The following is a 15988-nucleotide window of genomic DNA, read 5'->3' as shown; positions in this document are numbered from 1 at the left end:
TGACCAGGTGGGATTCATCCCTGGGTTGCAAGGTTGGTTCAACATTCGCAAATCAATCAGTGTGATAGAACACATCAATAAGAGAAGAGAGAAGAACCACATGGTCCTCTCAATGGATGCAGAAAAAGCATTTGACAAAATCCAGCATCCGTTCCTGATGAAAACGCTTCAAAGTATAGGGTTAGAGGGAACATTCCTGAACTTCATAAAATCTATCTATGAAAGACCCACAGCAAATATCATCCTCAATGGGAAAAAGCTTGCAGCCTTCCCGTTGAGATCAGGAAGATGACAAGGATGCCCCCTCTCACCACTCTTGTTCAACATAGTATTAGAAGTTCTAGCAATGGCAGTCAGACAACAAAGAGAAATAAAATGTATCCAAATTGGCAAAGAAGAAGTCAAACTCTCTCTCTTCGCAGATGACATAATTCTTTATATGGAAAACCCCAAAGACTCCGCCCCAAACTACTAGAACTCATACAGCAATTCAGTAACGTGGCAGGATACAAAGTCAATGTACAGAAATCAGTGGCTTTCTTATACACTAACAATGAAAATACAGAAAGGGAAATTAGAGAATCGATTCCATTTACTATAGCACCAAGAACCATAAGATACCTGGGAATAAACCTAACCAAAGAGGTAAAGGACCTGTACTCGAGGAACTACAGAACACTCATGAAAGAAATTGAAGAAGACACAAAAAGATGGAAGACTGTTCCATGCTCTTGGACTGGAAGAATAAACATTGTTAAAATGTCTATACTGCCTAGAGCAATCTATACTTTTAATGCCATTCCGATCAAAATTCCACCGGTATTTTTCAAAGAGCTGGAGCAAATAATCCTAAAATTTGTATGGAATCAGAAGAGACACCGAATTACTAAGGAAATGTTGAAAAACAAAAACAAAACTGGCGGCATCACGTTACCCGATTTCAAGCTTTACTACAAAGCTGTGATCACCAAGACAGCGTGGTACTGGCATAAAAACAGACACATAGACCAATGGAATAGAGTGGAGAGCCCAGATATGGACCCTCAACTCTATGGTCAAATAATCTTTGACAAAACAGGAAAAAATATTCAATGGAAAAAAGACAGTCTCTTCAATAAAGGTGCGGGGAAAACTGGACTGCGATATGTAGAAGAATGAAACTCGACCATTCTCTTACACCATACACAAAGATAAACTCGAAATGGATAAAAGACCTCAACGTGAGACAGGAATCTATCAGAATCCTAGAGGAGAACATAGGCAGTAACCTCTTCGATATCAGCCACAGCAACTTCTTTCAAGATATGTCTCCAAAGGCCAAGGAAACAAAAGCAAAAATGAACTTTTGGGACTTCATCAAGATCAAAAGCTTCTGCACAGCAAATGAAACAGTCAACAAAACAAAAAGGCAACCCACGGAGTGGGAGAAGATATTTGCAAATGACAGTACAGACAAAAGGTTGATATCCAGGATCTATAAAGAACTTCTCAAACTCAACACACACAAAACAGATAATCATATCGAAAAATGGGCAGAAGATATGAACAGACACTTCTCCAACGAAGACATACAAATGGCTATCAGACACATGAAAAAATGTTCATCATCACTAGCCATCAAGGAGATTCAAATTAAAACCACATTGAGATACCACCTGACACCAGTTAGAATGGCCAAAATTAGCAAGACAGGAAACAACGTGTGTTGGAGAGGATTGGAGAAAGGGGAACCCTCTTACACTGTTGGTGGGAATGCAAGTTAGTGCAGCCACTTTGGAGAACAGTGTGGAGACTCCTGAAGAAATTAAGAATAGAGCTTCCCTATGACCCTGCAATTGCGCTGCTGGGTATTTACCCCAAAGATACAGATGTAGTGAAAAGAAGGGCCATCTGTACCCCAATGTTTATAGCAGCAATGGCTATGGTCGCCAAACTGTGGAAAGAACCAAGATGTCCTTCAATGGATGAATGTATAAGGAAGATGTGGTCCATATACACAATGGAGTATTATGCCTCCATCAGAAAGGATGAATACCCAACTTTTGTAGCAACATGGACGGGACTGGAAGAGATTATGCTAAGCGAAATAAGTCAAGCAGAGAGAGTCAAGTATCATATGGTCTCACTTATTTGTGGAGCGTAACAAATAACATGGAGGACATGAGGAGATGGAGAGGAGAGGGAGTTGAGGGAAACTGGAAGGGGAGATGAACCATGAGAGACTATGGACTCTGAAAAACAACCAGAGGGTTTTGAAGGGGCGGGGAGGGGGTGGAAGGTTGAGGAACCAGGTGGTGGTTAATAGGGAGGGCACGTACTGCATGGAGTACTGGGTGTGATGCCAAAACAATGAACACTGTTATGCTGTAAACAAACAAACAAACAAACAAACAAAAGAATGGTTAAAATCAACAACACAAGAAACAGCAGATGTTGGTGAGGATATGGAGACAGGAAAACTGTTGCCGTGTTAGTGGGAGTGAAAACTGATGCAGCAACTCTGGAAAACAGTATGGAAGTGCCTCTAAAAGTTAAAAATAGAACTATCCTGCAATCACAGTACTAGGTATTTACCCAAAGAATACAAAAAAACATTAATTCAAAGGGATACATGCACCCCTATATTTATAACAGCATTATTTACAATAGTCAAGATATGGAAGCAGCCTGAGTGTCCATCAACTGATGAATGAATAAAAAGGATGTAATACACACACACATACACATGGGAATATTATTCAGTCATAAAAAAGAATGAAATCTTACCATTTGCAACATAGATGGAATAGAGAGTATAATGCCAAGTGCAATATGTCAGTCAGAGAAAGCCAAATGCCATATGATTTCACTCATATCAAACAAAACAAAAGCAAAGGGGAAAAAAGAGAAAGACACACACACACACACACACACAAAGACTTTTAAATATAGAGAACAAACTGGTGGTTACTAGAGGGGAGGTGGATGGAGGGATAGGTGAAGCAGAATATGGAGAGTAAGTAGTGCATTTGTCATGATGAGCAGCAGGTGGTTAAAATAAATACTTAAAAAATAAAAATGATAAATTTTAAAATAAAGACACATTTTTAAATACAAAAAAGATGTATTTTAACTGAAAACTGTTGGGAAAAAAATAATAAGGTTGGAAAATCCAGGGACTATAAACATGGAGTATTATACAACTGTATAAAGAATGAGGAATACAGGCACCTGGGTAGTTAAGCCAGTTGAGCATCTGACTCGATTTCAGCTCAGGTCACGATCTCAGGGTCATGAGATCAAGCCCCATGTTGGGCTACATGCTTGCACATGAAGTCTGCTTCAGATTCTCTTCCTTCTGTTCTCTATCCTCCCCCTTCACATGCACACTCTATCTCTCTAAAGAGAAAGAAAGAGAGAAAAAAAGGAAGGAAAGAAGGGAGAGAGAGAGAGAAAAAAAAAGAACTTCATGAAAAGGCCTTTAAAATAAAAGAATGAGGGATATATGCTACTATGGTGTCATCATAATGTATGCCTTAAAATAAAAATGGCAAGATGACAAAAACTATATGTAGTGTGCCACAAAAACAACAACAACAAAACCAACAACAAAACCACTAAGTTTGAGGTACCTGGCTGACTCAGTTGGAAGAGCCTGCAACTCTTGATCTCAGGATGATGAATTTGAGCCCCATGCTGGGTGTAGAGATTATATACATTCACACATACATACATACACACACACGAGAAAAAAAAAAAGCTTAAATCTTCTTTATAAAAGAACGTAAGTTTGGTTTACTGCTTACAGGCTGTGCAACTTCAGTAAATCATGTGACCCTGCTCAATCTCTCTATCCTCTGTAAAATGAGTAGGTATCAAATATTGCAGGTGTTTACCTTATATCTGTCACACTATCCCTACTTTCTTATCAACAGAACCTCATTTTGTACTGGATGCCAATATTCTGAACTTGAAATATACACCTTCCCAGAATCCCATGCAGTAGATATGGTAACCATTTGACATTTTTCTGAACAATAAAATATAGGCAGGATAAGGGGTTGAGAAAAGCTTTTGTAAAGGGGAGATATTCAATTAAAATGCCCTTTTTCAGTCTTACCCTATTCCCCTTCCTCCTACCTAGACATAGATATAAGGCTGAAGGTAGAACAGCCAACTTCTTTCCATGAGGCAATGAGCATGGAGAGAAAGGCCAATACTTTAAAAATGGTAGGAAGGAAATATGGAAGAACCCTCATGTGGTGAGCAATACTGATATTCTGCCCAAATATACCTAGATCCTTTAATACTGAATTATTTTATTACATTTCTGTATGTACACCTGTATAACCATCACCACCATCATCTTCTATGCACTTTCAATATCCAGCACTTGCAGCTCTTTTTACAAGGATTGTCTTTATGGTACTAATGTTGCTTTGCTGTCTTGCACAGGGAGATGAAAGTTTCTGTGAGTTTGCATTCCTTCTTCAACCTCACAAAGCTTTTGGAAGTCCTTTCTTGGATCAAACTATTCTGCCAAAAATTCTCCTATAGACGTCATGCTGAAGCTACCATCCCTGCTCTGCCCAGCTCCCTTAGCAGTCTCTCTTGGGAATAATTCTTTAGTAAATCACATGCTCATGAATCTCTAAGTCAGGGTCCACATCTGAGGAATCTAATGTAAGATAGCAGGTCATGTGTGACATATTTCTGCCATTCTAGTCTTATAATATTAACTGCAAACTTTCTTATTGACAGAGAAAAATAAACCCATGTGTGCTTAAGCTAGAGTTGGGTTTTATGTTGAGTATGGCTTAAAGCAAACTTCAACAATAAAAAAGATGATAGTAACATCTGCTTCTGAGGACACTGATAAGAACTGCAGAAAGCGGTCAGTGAATGTTAGCTTTAAAAGGTAGGCAAACTTGACTTAATGTTAACTGAGAATGATTTTTCTTAGGTACAATTAGTACATAGAAAAACATGATCAAATTCCTCTACAACTTTTTTAAGATTCATTTATTCATCTTAGAAAGAAGGAGAGAAAGTGCACAAGCATGAGTAGGAAGGCATAGGGAGAGGGAGAGAGAATTTCAAACAGAATCTACACTTAAATGAAGCCCACATAGGGTTTGATCTTACAACCCTGAGATCAGGACCTAAGCTGAAACCAAGAGTCAGTTGATCAACCAACTGTGCCACCCTACTTCCCCCTTCTACAACTTTAATTGAAGTTACCCTGTAAAAGATAAAGGAGGGGGAATCAGTATTATTAAGATCTGATGGGTATAGAAGTAATCCACCAAGGACATAGGTGTTTATTTATTGTACTTCTAGCTTACAAGTTACATAAGTCTTTCTAAAATATGGATGTTTATAATTAAAAATTTAATATTAAAAATGAAAAGGCCTATATTTCTTCAAAAGATAATGGATAAAATTATAGAAGTTCCAGGATAATAAAAATGGGATAACTAAAAATATTATATAATAATTCATTAATTTTAATTAGGTCAGAAAAATAATAGATAAATCAATGAAAACAAAAGCTGTGTATCAGAAAAACAACAATAATAATAAGATTGATAAGACTCTAGCCAGACTAATTAGAAAAACAAAAAGAAATAATACAAATTACCAATATCAGTGATAAGAGAGTTGATATTATTATAGTTTATAAAGATATTAAAATGATGAAAAGGAGAATACCATAGACAATACTTCAATAATTTTAGTGGAAAATAGAGAAATTCCTTAAAAGGCACCAAACATTAAGACTCACTCAAGAGCAGGGGGGAGAGCAAGATGGCAGAAGAGTAGGAGACCTAAATTTCGTCTGGTTCCAGGAATTCAGCTAGATAGTTATCAAACCATTCTGAATACCTACAAACTCAACAGGAGATCCAAGAAAAGAATAGTAGCAATTCCATGAGCAGAAAAGTGACCACTTTCTGGAAGGTAGGATGTGTGGAGAAGTGAATCCCAGGTATATTTGGACTGAAGGGTGGAGGGAGCTGGCTACTGGAAAGCAATAGAGACGCAGAGCACAAAATCCAAACTTTTAAATTTTTTAAAATATTTTATTTATTTGACAGAGAGAAATCACAACTAGGCAGAGAGGCAGGCAGAGAGAGAGGAGGAAGCAGGCTCCCTGTGGAGCAGAGAGCCTGATGTGGGGCTCAATCCAAGGACCCTGGGATCATGACCTGAGCCAAAGGCAGAGGCTTTAACCCACTGAGCTACCCAGGTGCCCCAAAATCCAAACTTTTAGAAATGTGCTCCCCTGACAGACATCACTCCAGTGGCTAAGCGGTTGGGATGGGGGAGAGTGGAACCCTCACTGGGACAGTGTGGTCTAGGGACCCTCAGGGGGACAGGAAGACCAGGAGTGTCTGAGCCTGACAGAGCTCCCAAATATTAATCAGAGAAACTGGCTACAAAGATGAAGCCAAGGGGTGCTCCCACCTCAGGGATACCATAAAACATGATCCATGGCACAGTCAGGACAGTGCTCTTCAAGCAGGGGCCCAACAAGCAGCAGATCTGAGGAAACTCCCCCAGGAGGAGCCACGTAGGAGTGCACCACAGGGATCCTCTGGGTTTGAACTCCAAATGGTGTCATATACCAGAGATAGAAACACTTGGTCACAGGCCACGTGAGCACAGAGTGCTGCCAGACACCAGGGAGACAGGAGTGGTTGACTCCTTTTCTCTAAGGGATCACTGAGGGCAGGGGGGCTAAGTTCTCAGCTTCTCCAGGGCCAGAGAGTGGAAAGCCACCATTTTCATTCTCATCCTCCAAAGCTGTATGGAAAGCTTTCAAGGAACAAAAGCTACTGAGAACAAACCCAAGAAGATTACTTAACCTGCAGCCTAGCAAAGGCAGGGCAGTTCTACCTCGGGCAAAGACATTTGAGAATCACTGCATCAGGTCCCTCCCTCAGAAGATCAGCAAGAATATCCAGGCAAAACCAAATTTACCAATCAATGAGAACTGCAATATTCCAGCTCTAGGAGAAAATAACACATATAATTCATGGCTTTTTCCCTGTGATTCTGTAGTCTTTCAAAGTTAATTTTTTAAATTTTCATTATTTTTTTTTCATTTTCTATTTTTCTTAAATTTTCTCCTTTCCTATTTTAACCAATATCTTATAAATTCCTTTTTTTATTTTTAAATTAAAATATAATGTATTATTAGCCCCAGGGGCACAGGTCTGTGAATCGCCAGGTTTAAACTTCACAGGACTCACCATACCACATACCTTCCCCAATGTCCATAACCCAACCACCCTCTCCCTCCACCCCTACCCCCAGCAACCCTCAGTTTGTTTTGTGAGATTAAGAGTCTCTTATGGTTTGTCTCCCTCCCAATCCCATCTTGTTTCATTTATTCCTTTCCTACCCCCCAAACCAGCCACATTGCCTCTCAACTTCCTCATATCATGGAGATCATATAATAATTGTCTTTCTCTGATTGACTTATTTCACTAAGTATAATAACCTCTAGTTCCATCCACGTCATTGCAAATGGCAAGAATACGTTACTTTTGATGGCTGCATAATATTCCATTGTGTGTGTATATATATATATATATATATATATATATATATATGCATCTTCGTTATCCATTCATCTGTTGATGGACATCTAGGTTCTTTCCATAGTTTGGCTATTGTGGACTTTGCTGCTATAAACATTTGGGTGCACATGCCCCTTTGGAGCACTACATTTGTATCTTTAGGATAAATAACCAGTAGTGCAATTGCTGGGTCATAGGGTAGCTCTATTTTCAACTTTTTGAGGAATCTTCATGCTGTTTTCCACAGTGGTTGCACCAGCTTGCATTCCCACCAACAGTGTAGGAGGGTTATCCTTTCTTTGCATCCTCGCCAACATCTGTAATTCCCTGACTTGCTAATTTTAGCCATTCTGACTGGTGTGAGGTGGTATCTCATTGTGGTTTTGATTTGTATTTCCCTGATGCTGAGTAATGTGGAGCACTTTTACATATGTCTGTTGGCCATCTGGATGTCTTCTTCCCAGATGTCTGTTCATGTCCACTGTCCATTTCTTGATTGGATTCATTTGTTCTTTTGGTGTTGAGTTTGATAAGCTCTTTATAGATTTTGGATACTAGCCCTTTATCAGATTCGTTGTTTACAAACATTGTCTCCCATTCTGTCAGTTGTCTTTTGGTTTTGTTGATTGTTTCCTTTGCTGTGCAAAAGCTTTTGATCTTGATGAAGTTCCAATAGTTCATTTTTGCCCTAGCATCCCTTGCCTTTGGCAATGTTCCTAGGAAGAAGTTGCTGTGGCTGAGGTTGAAGAGGTTGCTGCCTGTGTTCTCCTCAAGGATTTTGATGGATTCCTGTCTCACATTGAGGTCTTCCAACCATTTTGAGTCCATTTTTGTGTGTGGTGTAAGGAAATGGTCCAGTTTCATTTTTCTGAATGCGGCTGTCCAATTTTCCCAATACCATTTGTTGAAGAGACTGCCTTTTTCCCATTGGACATTCTTTCCTGCTTTGTCAAAGATTAGTTGACCATAGATCCATTGATCTATGTGTCTGTTTTTGTGCCAGTACCATACTGTCTTGATGATGACTGCTTTGTAATAGAGCTTGAAGTCTGGAATTGTGATTCCAACAACTTTGGCTTTCTTTTTCAACATTCCTCTTTTTTTTTTTCAAATGGGTCTTTTCTGGTTCCATATAAATTTTAGGATTATTTGCTCCATTTCTTTGAAAAAAAAATGGATGATATTTTCATAGGAATTGCATTAAATGTGTAGATTGCTTTAGGTAGCATAGACATTTTCACAGTATTTGTTCTTCCAATCCATGAGCATGGAACATTTTTCCATTTCTTTGTGTCTTCTTCAATTTCTTTCATGAGTACTTTATAGTTTTCTGAGTACAGATTCTTTGCCTCTTTAGTTAGGTTTATTCCTAGGTATCTTATGGTTTTGGGTGCAATTGTAAATGGGATTGACTCCTTAATTTCTTTTTCTTTTTTCTTGTTGTTGTTGTGTAGAAATGCAACTGACTTCTGTGCATTGATTTTTATATCCTGACACTTTGCTGAATTCCTGTACAGGTTCTAGCAGATTTGGAGTAGAGTCCTTTGGGTTTTCCACGTAAAGTATCATACCATCTGCAAAGAGTGAGCATTTGACTTCTTCTTTGCTGATTTGGATGCCTTTAATTTCTTTTTGTTGTCTGATTGCTGAGGCTAGGACTTCTAGTACTATGTTGAATAGCAGTGGTCATAATGGACATCCCTGCCATGTTCCTGACCTTAGGGGAAAAGCTCTCAGTTTTTCCTCATTGAGAATGATATTCGCTATGGGTTTTTCATACATGGCTTTTATGATACTGAGGTATGTGCCCTCTATCCCCACACTTTGAAGAGTTTTTATCAGGAAGGGATGCTGTACTTTTTCAAATGCTTTTTCAGCATCTATTGAGCGTATCATATGCTTTTGTTCTTTCTTTTATTAATCTATTGTATCACAATGATTAATTTGAAGATGTTGAACCAAACTTGCAGCCCAGGAATAAATCCCCCTTGGTCATGGTGAATAATCCTTTAAATGTACTGTTGGATCCTATTAGCTAGTATTTTGGTGAAAATTTTTGCATCCGTGTTCATCAGGGATATTGGTCTGTTATTCTCTTTTTTGATGGGATCATTGTCTGGTTTTGGGATCAAGGTAATGCTGGTCTCATAAAATGAGTTTGGAAGTTTCCCTTCCATTTCTATTTTTTGGAACAGTTTCAGGAGAATAGGAATTAATTCTTTAAATGTTTGGTAGAATTCCCCTTGGAAGCCATCTTATTTGTTGGGAGATTTTTGATGACTGCTTCAATCTCCTTAATGGTTATGCATCTGTTCAGGTTTTCCAGTTCTTCCTGGTTCAGTTTTGCTGGCTTATATGTCTCTAGGAATGCATCCATTTCTTCTAGATTGTCAAATTTGCTGGCATATAGTTACTCATAATATGTTCTTATAATTGTTTGTATTTCTTTGGTACTGGTTGTGATCTCTCCTCTTTCATTCATGATTTTATTTCTTTGGGTCCTTTCTTTTCTCTTTTTAATAAGTCTGACCAGGGGTTTATCAATCTTATTAATTCTTTCAAAGAACCAACTCCTAGTTTTGTTGATTTGTTCTACTATTTTGTTTTTTGGTTTCTATTTCATTGATTTCTGCTCTGATCCTTATTATTTCTCTTCTCCTGCTGGGTTTAGGCTTTCTTTGTTGTTCTTTCTGCAGCTCCTTAAGCTGTAGGGTTAGGTTGTGTATTTGAGACCTTTCTTGTTTCTTGAGAAAGGCTTGTATCACTATATACTTTCCACTCAGGACCACCTTTGTGGTCAATATGAGACAGGAATTCATCAAAATCCTTGAGAACACAGGCAACAACCTCTTTGACCTCAGCTTCAGCAACTTCTTCTTAGAAACATCGCCAAAGCCAAGGGAAGCAAGAGCAAAAATGAACTATTGGGACTTCATCAAGATAAAAAGCTTTCACACAACAAAGGAAACAGTCAACAAAACCAAAAGACAACTTATAGAATGGGAGAAGATATTTGCAAATGACATATCAGATAAAGGACTAGTATCCAAAATCTATAGAAAACTTAACAACTCAATATCCAAAGAACAAATAATCCAATCATGAAATAAGCAGAAGACATGAATAGACATTTCTTCAAAGAAGACATCCAAATGGCCAACAGACACATGAAAAAGTGTTCAACATCACTCAGCATCAGGGAAATAAATCAAAACCACAGTGAGATACCATCTCACACCCTTGCTTCCCACTCCAGTTCCAGCCCTCAAGTCAGAAAGAGCAAATCTATAGAAACACAAAGTAGATTAGTGGTTGCCTGGAGCTAAGGGTAGATGCAGGTCTTTTTAAGGTGGTGAATATTGGCTAAAGTTGGATTGTGGTTTACAACTCTGTAAATCAAAATTTACTCAAAATGATGAATTTTAAGGTATGTAATTTATACCTCAATAAAACTAATTTTTATTTTTTTAAAGATTTTATTTATTTGACAGAGACAGCGAGAGAGGGAACACAAGCAGGGGAAGTGGGAGAAGGAGAAGCAGGCTTCCCACCAAGCAGGGAGCCTGATGTGGGGCTCCATCCCACGATGCTAAGACCATGACCTGAGCCGAAGGCAGACCTTTAATGACTGAACCACCCAGGGGCCCAATAAAGCTAATTTATAATAATTAGACCAATAAGCTAATTTTAAAAAAGATTTTTAAAGTAAGTAAACATACATTATATGATATAACCACTTCACTCCTAAGTATTTACTCAAAAGAAATAAAATCACATCTTCCTTGTCCATTTGTCTGTTGAAGGGCATCTTGATTCTTTCCACAGTTTGGTGACCGTGGCCATTGCTGCTATAAACATTGGGGTACAGATGGCCCTTCTTTAAGATGTGGTCCATATACACTATGGAGTATTATGACTCCATCAGAAAGGATGAATACCCAACTTTTGTAGCAACATGGACAGGACTGGAAGAGATTATGCTGAGTGAAATAAGTCAAGCAGAGAGAGTCAATTATCATATGGTTTCACTTATTTGTGGAGCATAACAAATAACATGGAGGACATAGGGAGATGGAGAGGAGAAGGGAGTTGAGGGAAATTGGTTGGGGAGGTGAACCATGAGAGACTATGGACTCTGAAAAACAACCTGAGCATTTTGAAGGGGTGGGGGGAAGGAGGTTGGGGGATCCAGGTGGTGGGTATTAAGGAGGGCACATATTGCATGGAGCACTGGGTGTGGTGCAAAAACAATGAATTCTGTTATGCTGAAAAGAAAGAAAATAAATAAATAAAATCATATCTCTGTACAAAGACATGAATGCTCATATCTGTTTTGTTTACAATAGTCAAAAACTGGAACCCATATATCCACCCAGTAAATGGATAAACAAACTACAGCGTATCTGTACAATAAAATTAGTCCTCACCCATAAAATGGAACAAACTACTGAGATTCCCTGCAATATGGATAGCTCTCAAAACAATTAAGTTGAGTGAAAGAGCTGGATTAAAAAGAAAAGAGTGCATAGTAAATGATTCTATTTATAAAAAACTTAAAATATGCAACCTAATCTATAGTAATAGCACATTCATGGTTGTTTGAGGATGGGCATGTATGTGAGTGGAAAAGGAAGGAATAATAACAATAAGGTAAAAAGAAACTTCTGGACATGATTGATACTCTCATTACCTCAAATGTGCTGTGATGGTGTCTCAGGAACACTCATACTTCAAAACTTATCAAATTGTCCATCTTAAATTATGTTAATAGGCTATTAAGCATCACCAAAACTGTCAGAATGTTTAAAGATATTTAATAGTCCTACAGTATGAGTAATTAATAACTGTGTTTTTGAAATATTTTCTCTTATTCAGTTTCTTATTGCATTGTCCTTTTATTTACCACTAACTACTTAAAATACGTGATTAACTGAGTAATAAAAATTGTAATAAAGAAGTAACCCACCAAATGATGTTGCATGCTGAAATGAAAAACAAACAAACAAACAAAAAAACAGTTTTTCAGTTGCCAGACCCAAGTTGGAAAATCATGGCCTTAGATCCACTAGTAAGTTAATTTTTTAATTTAAATTCAATTAATTCAATTAATATATACATACAATATATTATTGGTTTCTGAGGCAGAGGTCAATGATTAATCAGTCTTATATAATACCCAGTGCTCATTCCATCACATCACATCATGTACCCTTCTTAATATCTATCATACAGTTACCCTATCCCTCCACCTCCCTTCCCTCTAGGAACCTTCAGTTTGTTTCCTATTATTAAGAGTTTCTTAAAGTTTGTCTTGCTCTCTGATCTTATTTTATTACTTTTAAATCATTCAGCCTCTGTTTCAGTCCATGAAGTGGAATGACAATAAGACCTTCCTCATAGATCTGTTTTGAATATTAAAAAGGTAATACAACGAAGGTGTCTTAAAATCATGCCTGGTGTCTCAAAGAAGCTCAATAAATAGTTATTCCTTTTTTCAGTTCAAAAACATAAGCTGGATGGGAGAGGCATTTGACTAAATAAAACCATTTCTAAGGAATTATCTGAAGATTGTGTAAACAGGAGGTAGGGAAGGGGGAAATGTGGGTTATTTTCAAGAATTGGACAGTATTTATCCAGAACCCTGACAAACAAGAACTTCTGTCCCTACATAGATATATTCAACAATGCAGGTATTGCAAGGCCTGGCTGAAATAGCCCTTCAAGCTATTACCCTACTCCAAGAGGTAATAGTTGTTATCATTAGGTGGATGGAGTTATCGACCATTTTCATTTTTATCTTGATAGCAATCTGTATTACCTGAATGCATTAAAACAAGCAAAGATAATGAGAAAAATATTCCTATCTTGAAAATAAAATTGTTTGAAAAGAAAATTAGTTTAAAAAAAACTCTTTACATCTATCAAGGGGAAAAAGTTTTTAAAAAGGAAAATAAAAACTGTTGGCAAGGATGTGAAAAAAGTGAGACCTTCATACAATATTTGTGAAAAGGTGCAATGGTACAACCAATATGGAAAACAACTTGTTGATTCCTCAAAAAGTTATTATTTGACCCAAATTCTACTCCTATGTGTACACCAAAGAGAAATGAAAAGAATCACAAAAAAACTTCTACACAAATGTTCATAACATCATTTTTATAATAGCCTGAATGTAGAAGTAAACTAAATGTCTATCAATTGATAATAACCATACAATGGAATATTATTCAGCTTCAAAAAGGAATAAAGTACTGATAGATGTTACAACATAGATAAACATTGAAAGCATTATGCAAAGTTAAATAAGCCAGACACAAAAGGTCACATATTGTATGGTTTCATTTATATGAGATATAGAAAATAATCCACTAAAGGCAAATACATGGGCAGAAAGTAGATCATTGGCTTGCAGTGTTGGGGGGAGGAGGGCAAAGAGAATGAGAAGTGGTTGCTAACAGATATGAGGTTTCTTTTCCAGGTGATAAAAATTATCTGGAGTGAGATAGTGATGGACACACAATCTTGTGAATATGATAAAAATATCTGAATCATATAGTCTAAAATGGTGAATTTTATGCTGTATGAATTACCTCAGTTTTTAAAAACTATCCTGCTTAGTATTTGTCTTTCTCTGACTTATTGCACTTAGCTTAATAATGTCTAGCTCCATCCATGACATTGCAAATGGCAAGATTTCACTCTTTTCTTGTAGCTGAGTAATATTCCATTGTGTGCATGTGTATGTGTATATAAATTTTTTTTTTCTGCATCTTCTTTACTCATTCACCAGTGAATAGATACTTAGGCTGTTTACATAATACCACTATTGTAGATAATGTTGTTAAAAACATCAGAGTGCATGTATCCCTTTGAATTCATATTTTTGTGTTCTTTAGGTAAGTACCTATTCTGTAATTGCTAGATCATAGTAATGTTTTACTTTCTCTCCACATCCTCTTCAGCTCCTGTTGTTTCTTGTGTTGCTGACTTTAGCCATTCTGACAGGTGTGAGGTGATATCTCATTGTAGTTTTGATTTTCATTTTCCTGATGATAAGTGACGTTAAGCATCTTTTCATGTGTTTGTTTGCCATCTGGTTGTCTTCTTTGGAAACATGTCTATTCATGTCTTCTGCCCATTTTTAAATTGGATTATATTTATTTTGGGGGTGTTGAGTTTGATAAGTTCTTTATATATTTTGGATACTAAACCTTTATCAGATAGGGCATTTGCAAATATCTTTCCCCATTCTGTTGGTTGCCTTTTAGTTTTGTTGATTGCTCCCTGCTACTCACTAGGATAAAGTTCCATTTCTCAGCACTACATTTCCAGATTTATTTCTAGCCATCCTGTTCCCAAATACCTTCAACCTTGCACCATTCCCAACTGTGTTATATATTTTCATGCTCCTGTGACATTGAATATTTAGTCCTTCCCCTTGTCATATAATTAAGAATCTTAACCATTCATTCATTCAACCAACAATTACCAAGAGCCTAAGATGTGGCAAAAGTTGTGGTAAGCATTGAGGATGCAGTGGTGAAGAAAATAGAATTAGTCCCAGCATTTGTCACAGCTTCAGAGAAGATTTTGTTATGGCAGAGGAATAGGAGAAAGAATAGCACTATTCTAATTGTCTTTACATTTGCTTTGAGTTTTTATTTGTAAACTGGGTTAACCATGCTAAAGTCCCCTCTCTTATCTTCACTTCTTATTTTAGTGAGGGTTGTCCAAAGAAAACAAGAGAAGCATAAATGTATTTATGTGTGTGCATGTATGTGTATACACACATATATGTGTATACGCATAAACATATATGTACAATAAGGATGAACATGTATATATAGATACATACATATTCACAATGCACATATACATAGATGTGTATGTATGTATTCAGAGGGAAAGAAAGAGAAAGAGGGAAATTTATTTGAAGGAATTGTTCATGACTGTGAAGGCTTGGTAAGTCCAAAATATGTTGGGTAGGCCGGCATGCCGGAGACTCAGGGAAGAGTTACAGATTGAGTTTAAAGACAGCCTACTGACAAAATTCCTTCATATTTGGGGAAGGGTTGGGGAGAGAGGTCAGTCTTTGTTCTGTTAAAGCTTTCAACTAATTAGATGAAGTATGCCTAGTCATATTATAGAGGGCAATCTGCTTTACTCAAAAGTCTTCTACTTTTGCATCAACATCAACATGGATGGGACTGGAGGAGATTATGCTGAGGGAAATAAATCAAGCAGAGAAATTCAATTATCATATTGCTTCACTTACCTGTGGAACAAAAGGAATAGCATGGAGGACATTAGAAGAAGGAAGGGAAAAATGAAGGGGGGGGAGGAATCTGAGGGGGAAATGAACCATGAGAGACTGTGGACTCCCAGAAACAAACTGAGAGTTTTAGAGGGGTGCAGGGTGGGGA

The sequence above is a fragment of the Meles meles genome, chromosome 11 (assembly GCF_922984935.1).
Source record: "Meles meles chromosome 11, mMelMel3.1 paternal haplotype, whole genome shotgun sequence".
Classification (NCBI taxonomy): domain Eukaryota; kingdom Metazoa; phylum Chordata; class Mammalia; order Carnivora; family Mustelidae; genus Meles; species Meles meles.
The sequence above is the reverse complement of the archived record's forward strand: the minus strand, read 5'-3'. Positions refer to the sequence as shown.